The sequence below is a fragment of the Nomascus leucogenys genome, chromosome 1a (genome assembly GCF_006542625.1).
Source record: "Nomascus leucogenys isolate Asia chromosome 1a, Asia_NLE_v1, whole genome shotgun sequence".
Lineage (NCBI taxonomy): Eukaryota > Metazoa > Chordata > Mammalia > Primates > Hylobatidae > Nomascus > Nomascus leucogenys.
The window spans coordinates 95,739,863-95,748,260 of record NC_044381.1 but is presented as its reverse complement, the minus strand read 5'-3'; positions in this window follow the sequence as shown (position 1 = coordinate 95,748,260).

The window sequence follows — 8,398 nt, the reverse complement described above, 5'->3', positions numbered from 1 at the left end:
CAGTTTTCAACAGCGGAATTGCTTTCAGAAGGACAGTGTGGAGCTCCATGTGATATGGTTACGTTTGTTTATTAAATCTGCAAATGAAAGAGAACATATTTTAATGCAGGGGGCAAAACTCCGGGCTGCGGGATTGCAAGAGCGAACAAGGATAGGATCCCAACAGAGGAAGGGGGGAGCGGCCTAGGGGTAGGGAGGGGCAGGGAGGGTCCCCGAGGGGAGGCTGGGCTGATCTAGCCAGAGGGAGGGGGATTTCGTCTTGCCAGGGTTGCAGCATTAGCAGAAGTTGCGCAGCTTAGTGAGGAGGACGCAGTCCATGGTCACTATACAGCCATGAGCTGCAGCGCTCAGGAGAGGTGCAGCTGCGTGTGGGAAAAGCAAGATTGCCGGTTCTTCAAGCACAGCTGTTTGAGACCCTGCCCTCCGGTGTCGGCGTGAGGGCTTTGGGGCTGCCTCCTTCCAAAGACCCTATTGGCCTAAATGCTGTCTGGAAAAGATAAACGAGAACCAGGCCGCGCCTCTAAACTCTGGTTTCGGGACTCACATGAAGCCCTTCGGGGGTTCCCACTGTGGTCTGAGTTATGTTGAATGCAGCTTTATTGCAAGGTCCAGGTTGCCTGCAGGCTGCCAGGTCCAGCCCGCTGTCCTCTGATCAGAGCCGGGCATCTGGCCTCTAGGCCCCAAGCTTCGGCTGGGCCCGAACTGCTGATGGAGGGACTAACCCACTCTAGACCCAATTTCTGGCTTCCGAGGAGTCTGAATCAACCCGCAGCCCGGAGTCATCTTGACCAACACGAACGTTCTCCCATTTTCAGTGACCCAGGGCTCACTCACTGCGCGTTTCCTCTAGGTGGCATGATACCCTTGCGAGTCGCCCCCAGTCCTGTGCCGTCTGGCGAGTCCTCGCACCTGAGCAGCGGACGGGGCGATAGGGGGTTAGGGCGCTGCAAAGTCGAGGCGCTGTGTTTCCAGCCTGTCGCCTTCCCCGAGTTCACCCCGCCACCCACCAGCCCCATGCCGACTACGAGAGCGGAGACTGGTGTTGCACAGTCCTAGCTAATCCCTCGAAAACAGGAAGCGGAGGCTGGGAGCAGAGGGTTAGCGTCGGAGTCGCAGAAAATTTTCCGCAGTCTTCGAGTCCTCCAGCCACCTCTCCCGGCCACCGCACCTTGTCACAGCGCCACCTATAGGAGCCAGATTAGATCGCGCACCCACTAGTTTTTGCCAAGGTTGGGAACCGCCTTTGAAAATCCACAGAACTTCAAAGTCTGATATTTTTGGTTCTCCCTTTCAGATCCCTCTGCACCCTCAACTCTCCATTGACCCCAAAGCTCCGCATCATTATCCACCATGCTCCAAGGGAAACCGGATCATGTCTTTTCACGATTCACCGAAAACCCATCTTCTATGCCTTACCGGGCTGGATTCTCTTGCGGCCCCCAGGGGCTACTCAAGGACACTGGTTGTGAGCTGTCCTTGCGCCAGGCCGGGAAAGCTGGAGACAGCAAAGCTCTGCAGGGAAGGGTGTGGGGAGTAATGGACCCATTCTTCTCCAGTTCATCCTACCGTTTGCTGAGGGCTCACGTCAAACACAACAACCACACCAAGGAGGTATTATTCTAGTTCGCATTTTACAAGAGACATTAAATAAGAGCACAAAAGACACTTGGGTTAAGCGAAACCATATTGTTAACTAACAGGGGGAAATCTGAATTCCGCCATGTCCCCATTGTTGTTCTCTCCATTTCCCTAATCTGCAGGAGCAGCTCACGCTGGAGCCCCCAAAGAAGCCCCCATACCGCAGGTGTCTACACTGAAAGTGGACACTCTTCTACCCACCTCCACACTTTAGAAGACAGAATGCCGCCCAAGGCCGGACCCAGAACCCGCAGCAAGGAGGATCTGCAACCTTTTCCTCCTCACTACTGGCCAAGAGTCCGTGCCGCGGAGGTCGCAGCTGACTGGGTGAGGGCGGGAGACTGCTGCTCGTCTCCTCCTGGCCCCGGATAGCCAGGCCGTCGAGGTGAGGTCCGCAGCCACTGGGGCGGTGCACAACATGTTCCAGGAGCCCCGCGGCCGAGCGGCGCACAGAGGAGCAAGGAGAGGACCGGAAGAACCCTGCTCTTGGCTGCAATTTGTTTCCAAGAGTGCCAGGACATGCCCGAGACTCTCAGCGCGCTCTCAGAACATCAAGTCAAGCACCGAAAAAATCTACCTTTGCCTTCCCGGGGATTCATTCTGGGGTATGCCTGTGTGTGTTTCTTTTTAAGACCACTATAGTGGGAACAAACCAGGAGGTGCCGAGGTGCAATAAAATTAGAACCCATAATTAACACAGCTAGCTGGGCCCAAGTGGCTCGGAAGCGCACGTGGTGGAGTCCGTTGGCCTTCCTCCGCGGAGTCCGGGCTACAGTTGCGTTTTCTTTCTTTGGAATGCATCTTGGAGTCAGGATCAACTCCTTTCATTCCCTGCAAACAGCGAATAAATAAATCATTTCATTTATAAAACACGATAATGATAAAGAGATTTCAGCGCACACTGGGAGTAGTAGTAGCCAGGAGAAGAGAAAGCCCAAAGGTTGTTAGGGGCAGGGGTCACTTTTACTGCCTTGGGAAAATGCATTTTAGCCGCGGCCTACGCGGAATTCGTTCCGTGGGGATTGAGGGTGTGCCTCCCAGGCGGGCCCGAGGGCCAGAACTGCGAAATCCCAAGCGAGTGTTTTCCGGTTTCGGGCAAAAACTGCGATCCATACCAGGACCTTACCGTTCGCATCTTGGCGGGGATCACGAAAGCTCTACAGGCCAGCAGAAACCTTGCGGCTGGGAGGGGGGCATTCCTGCAACCTCCTGCGCAGGGATCCTGCAACCTCCTGCGCAGGGATCCTGCAACCTCCTGCGCAGGGATCCTGCAACCTCCTGCGCAGGGATCCTGCAACCTCCTGCGCAGGGATCCTGCAACCTCCTGCGCAGGGATCCTGCAACCTCCTGCGCAGGGATCCTGCAACCTCCTGCGCAGGGATCCTGCAACCTCCTGCGCAGGGATCCTGCAACCTCCTGCGCAGGGATCCTGCAACCTCCTGCGCAGGGATCCTGCAACCTCCTGCGCAGGGATCCTGCAACCTCCTGCGCAGGGATCCTGCAACCTCCTGCGCAGGGATCCTGCAACCTCCTGCGCAGGGATCCTGCAACCTCCTGCGCAGGGATCCTGCAACCTCCTGCGCAGGGATCCTGCGCCTCAGGTCTTCTTCCTGGCTGGGGTTGGCCCTCCCGGGAACTGGGCAGCCTCTAATAGGCCCCTCTACCTGCAGGCTGTTTGCTCCAAGAGGCAGATTTGTGGGGTCCAGGGCGAACCCTCTCCTCTTCCCTTTGCTAGTCAGTGCACCTCCTGCCTGACTAAAAATTTTACCCTCACCAGGACCAACGAAAGAGCTGACCTCTCACCTCCTCCACAGTGGCTGTGGCTTTCTAGACAAGCTGCGTGTCTGAGCCACTGGGAGAACAGAGTATAACCACCTCTCCATGGACATGATTGGAAGGCAGTTCTGGGAAAACTGTGAAAGGATCCAACAGTATTTTCAATGGACACACAGAGGCTAAGGGAGAGAAATGTAAAAATGAAATAAAAATAATTTCAAAAGTGTTTAACTCTTTAATAAGCCAGGCAGGGTAAAACACAGTACCATCCTTGCAGAATAAACCAATTTTGCCAGCAGGTACAAACTGTTGTGTTTTTTTCTAACGAGAGAGAGGGGGGGAAATGCTGCTTGCATATGATTCACATTTTTCATCAATAAAATGTTTTTAAATTAATATGAATTAGCCCACTTTTTTTTGGTTGGGGGGGAATCAAGCAAGTGTTGCTGGTTTTGTTCGATAGATGCATTGTCCTTTGCACTGAGGTAAAAAATAATTTGTAAAGTGTTGTTTATTCAGTGAAGCTACCTACACATTTTCAAATCTTAAAGATGTTTAAGTTCATAATGTCATCGCGTAATCCATTTTGGTAGTGCATTTAATAAAAATTAAATTACTGGCAGGACATTTAATAAAAATCAGACTAATTAGCAAGGAAGGACATAGTAGACAAAAAGGACAAATAAGTCTCTTGAGTAGAAAATTTAGAAAATTGAAGGGTTTTTAGACAACACTAATCCTTCATGTATTATTCCAATTCCTACAGTTCCGTTTACTGCAGTTCTTATGCATTAAAGTGCTACAGTTTGGGTTCTGTTTCTATGCCATATTCAGACTGTAAATTTAATGGCTGCAGGGGGAGAGGAAGGATTGCAAAACCAGAGATTAGCACAAGAAGTGCTGGACCAGTGTCCTATGCATGATGCAGCCATACCACTGAGACTACCATTCTTGTCAGACTCCTAGGGTGAATATAGAGGATTGGGGAAGAAGGCTAGTTCTATTTCCTGCAGGATTAAAATGCCAGCCCAATACATTGGCTGACCAGTGAGCCACTTCTTAGAAGGATAGAAAGCCACGGTCATGGCCACAGGGGACCTTTAAAAAGCCCCATAGCACCTTCCTGCAGGACCAGAGGTGTGAATCTGATGTTCTGGTGAGCTGACAACACAGATTCCCTTAGCAGTTTTTATTGCCTGAGTGATTCATATTCAACTCCTTTGGGATTGAGTTTTGCCCTGCCACATGCTTCCATTTTTGGAGACACCCCTTTCACTAGGGAAAAAAATAATGATCCCATTACTCCATGTAAAAAACCTTCATAATGCCAGTTTAAGGCTAAAAATTAAATCCCTGAAAGTCGGAACATAGAAAAGTCAAAATTCTTTTAGTCTGTCCAAATCACCCTCCTTCCCGGGCTGTATAATGCATGGTACATTTACAAGCCTCCCCAGCAAGGCCAACGACCAGTTCCAGCAACCAGGCACTGCTGCTGCTGTGCTTTAAAGGGGAAATGCTGGAGCGCCACTTGAATGGGCAGATTTTCCATTTGCAGTTTGAATGTTTCATGCCAGTAGATTTCAGCACTTTCTTGCTAGATGAAAGTGCTATACTGCATGCATTGGCAAATGGATTTAAAACTTAAAGAAAGCAAAGTAACTTATAGGTAACCAAAAGCAATTCAAAACAAGAGAGAGACACTGTAAATACCTCGAAGATTTCCCACGTACCTAAAACTCTCTAAATCCAGCTGTATCACTCTAGATCAGTGCTATACATTTCTCCAACTCTGACACAAAATGAAATTCTTCAATGGTAATAGATGTAAGTAGGTATATTTTCTTCAACCCTTCCCCAATTTTTATTTTAGAATTTAACATTTATCCATCCAGTTTTCCCAAGAGGAAAAAATACAGTCAGTAGAAAGATGTGTTATTTAAATTGTATTCTGAAAATTCAGACATAGCTCATATATGGATTATAACTTCCAGAAAAAGTCTCCCCTACCTCTTCTTTCAATTTTAAAGTAGCTAAAAGTATGAGTTTTCTTTTACAACCAGACTTATCTATAATATTTTAGCTGCGAAACAAAATTACTTAAGACTTTCTGTTTTACATCAAAGCGGATATACATATACAGAGAGAGAGAGAGCGAGAGAGACAGAAAACAGAGGGTTAACCTGGTAGAGTTGTGTGTAAGTTGAGCCATGGCTTCTGGCCACAACATGCACATGATCTGTGTGTTTCATCATGGACCTGCTAAGGTACATGAGGGTTTTGGGGGATAAAGGTATTAGGTACATAGGAGACATCATTATTTCTATTAGAGCAATTAGTCTCATGGAGAAATATATACCCTTAGGGCAAAATATACATTGAGTTCTGTAAAAGGAATGAATAACATACACTTGGATATCACTACATAAAAGCTGCAATTTTTTTCCTCTACAGGAACATTTTTTGTGTCAATAAAAATGATGAAGGCAAAGCTAAGCAGCCTGGACGTGTCGCCAGAACTCAAGGCATAATATGGGATTTCACAACTCTATCACCCAGCTGTCCAAAAAAAAATCTCAAACATACATTTTAAAGCCCTCCTGAAGACATGCTTTTCATTACACAGCTAAGCCTCAATTAACCAGATAACTCGGGAAAGTATTTGAAGGAGGACATGATGTCTCGTGAACATTTTCTAATGTCTTTGAACAAAACAGAATATAAGAAAAGGAAGTGTGTGCATGAGGTACTGTCCCTTACAATTTTTTGACATGAAAAACACTTTAGAAATCAACTCAGGTCATTTCCCTGCCTTCCCCAGAATATAGTATAAGAGGGGTAGTTCAGAAAGGTGAATCCAAATGGATGCTTCTTTGATAACCACACCTTTCTGGTAAATATAATACTTAGGTAGAGCACAATGGGGATCATTATATATTAATGTGTCAACAGTGAAAATCAAGATAGAGAGTCTGAATAGCTGGTTCTTGGGTGAAGAACAGTATTTTGAGAAGGAGGATGAAAAGGGAAGAGGGAATTGTTTTTGTCAGAGATTAAAGAGAAGACATTTTTTCTCCCTTACCTTACTCCACCCCCACCACTCCAGGCATCTAGGGAAACTCAAATGAATGCTGGGATTAATAGCAGAGGGATATAAACATTGTAAATTAAATTCACTGCTATCTTTGCTACAACAAACATTGCCAACAAGTTTGCATATATATGTGTGTCACAATACATTTAATCATCTCATTTATAAGAAAAAATTGTCAACTTACCTCTGAAGATAACTCACAGTATGAGATTTTCAGAAACATGTCAAGCTCAAAGGACTGAATTTAGACCCCTTATTTGCTTCTTAAGTCTGCTAAAGATGTGTTCAGCCTATGGGCTGCATTGTAGGTCCATACGCCCTTTCTTCCCTGTCCTTCCTGGAAGTCAGTACTGACTTGGGGAAACACAAAATCTTTATTTTGATTCATGTTATCCCTTGTGTCTAAGAACCTGGCATTAAGAAATGGTAATGAAAATTACTGCAAATTGTACCAGCCAACTAGGGAAAGTTATGGACACTAGCAGAGTTTGCTTTTTATAGTACTTTATCCTATACTTCTCTCTTCCCTTAGCTCCACCCCTACTCCTTTCTCTGAGATTCTTTCTTTCTCTCTCTTTCTTTCTTATTTCTTTTCCTTTCTTTCTCTCTTTCTTTCTTCTCTCTCTCACCCCCCTCACACACACACTCTGCACCCATACACTCCCTAAAAGAAAGCAGCATTTTACATAAGATTTTGGTTTTTAAAATGTTGCTTTCTCGTTAAAATTCCATGAAATACTTGAAAGCACACCAGGAAACTAAGCATAACATTACCAAGAAGAGTTCCAGCGAGGTTCTAAAGAGTTAGCTTTCTTCTTCTAGATTCCTAAACCCATCATAAATGCATATATGCCTGGATCTATCTTGGAGCTTATATTTTAAACAATCTGTGAAAAAGTATATCCAGACTTTTACACGTTTTGGAGAAATCAGCATGCAGCTAACACAAAGTCAACCTTTGCCGTCTGTACTTGCTCACAAATTCACAAATCCCCAAAAACAGGTAGATTGACCTTAGCTACACAGCATTAAGGAAACACGAGCTTCAGCCAATCCAAAGTGGAGTTTGGGGCGATGAGAAGCCACTCAAAGTTATCAGTGTTCTGTGGCTGTTCTCTGATCCATGGTTTAAGTCCACTCATACAGTTGGACCAGAAATGATGATTTTGACAAACTCCAGTTTATCTCCTGGAGCTTTCCTGGAACATCAGTTTGGGTTATTTTCTGTAGTCTAGTTGTACGTGCCAATTTCAGGGCAGCTGCCTTTCTTTAAGCTCATGACTGAGGGTGGCGAGAGGTACTGATTAGTCATCTAACCTCTCAATAGCTGTAAATACCAATTGAATATTCTGAACAACTCTTCAGGCCACATGACAACATGTGGCCATTTGCTTCTTAGACTTCTAACGCATAGCTCGGGGAGCAAATATTCTTTAATAATTGTTAAATATATCTTACAAATCTTCCAAAGAGGAAAAAGTCTCCATCCAAATTTAAACTCAGGTTATGTGCTAAAAATGGACAGTTGGACCTAAAACATAGCTGTTATTATCTTTTCTACAATAACATTTACACACTATTATCTTTTCTGCAATAACGGAACATTAAGGTATAAAACGTAAATTTTACTGCTTTATTTGCAGTGATGAAGGTCAGAGTGTCAAACTGCAGATTTTGGATCCTCAATAATGGGTCGCTGTGTTTAACCTCTTCAACTTCTTTTCTCCACTTATAAGAAGGAACAAAATAAAATGTTTTGTGGAAGTTTATATTGAAATGAGGTCAGGTAAACTAATGACTGCTTGGTATTTTATGACAAGTTTTATAACCTTGGAGTTGCCATAACTTTCAAACGATCATCAATAAAGTTTTATTGCAAAAGGGTCGCCATGT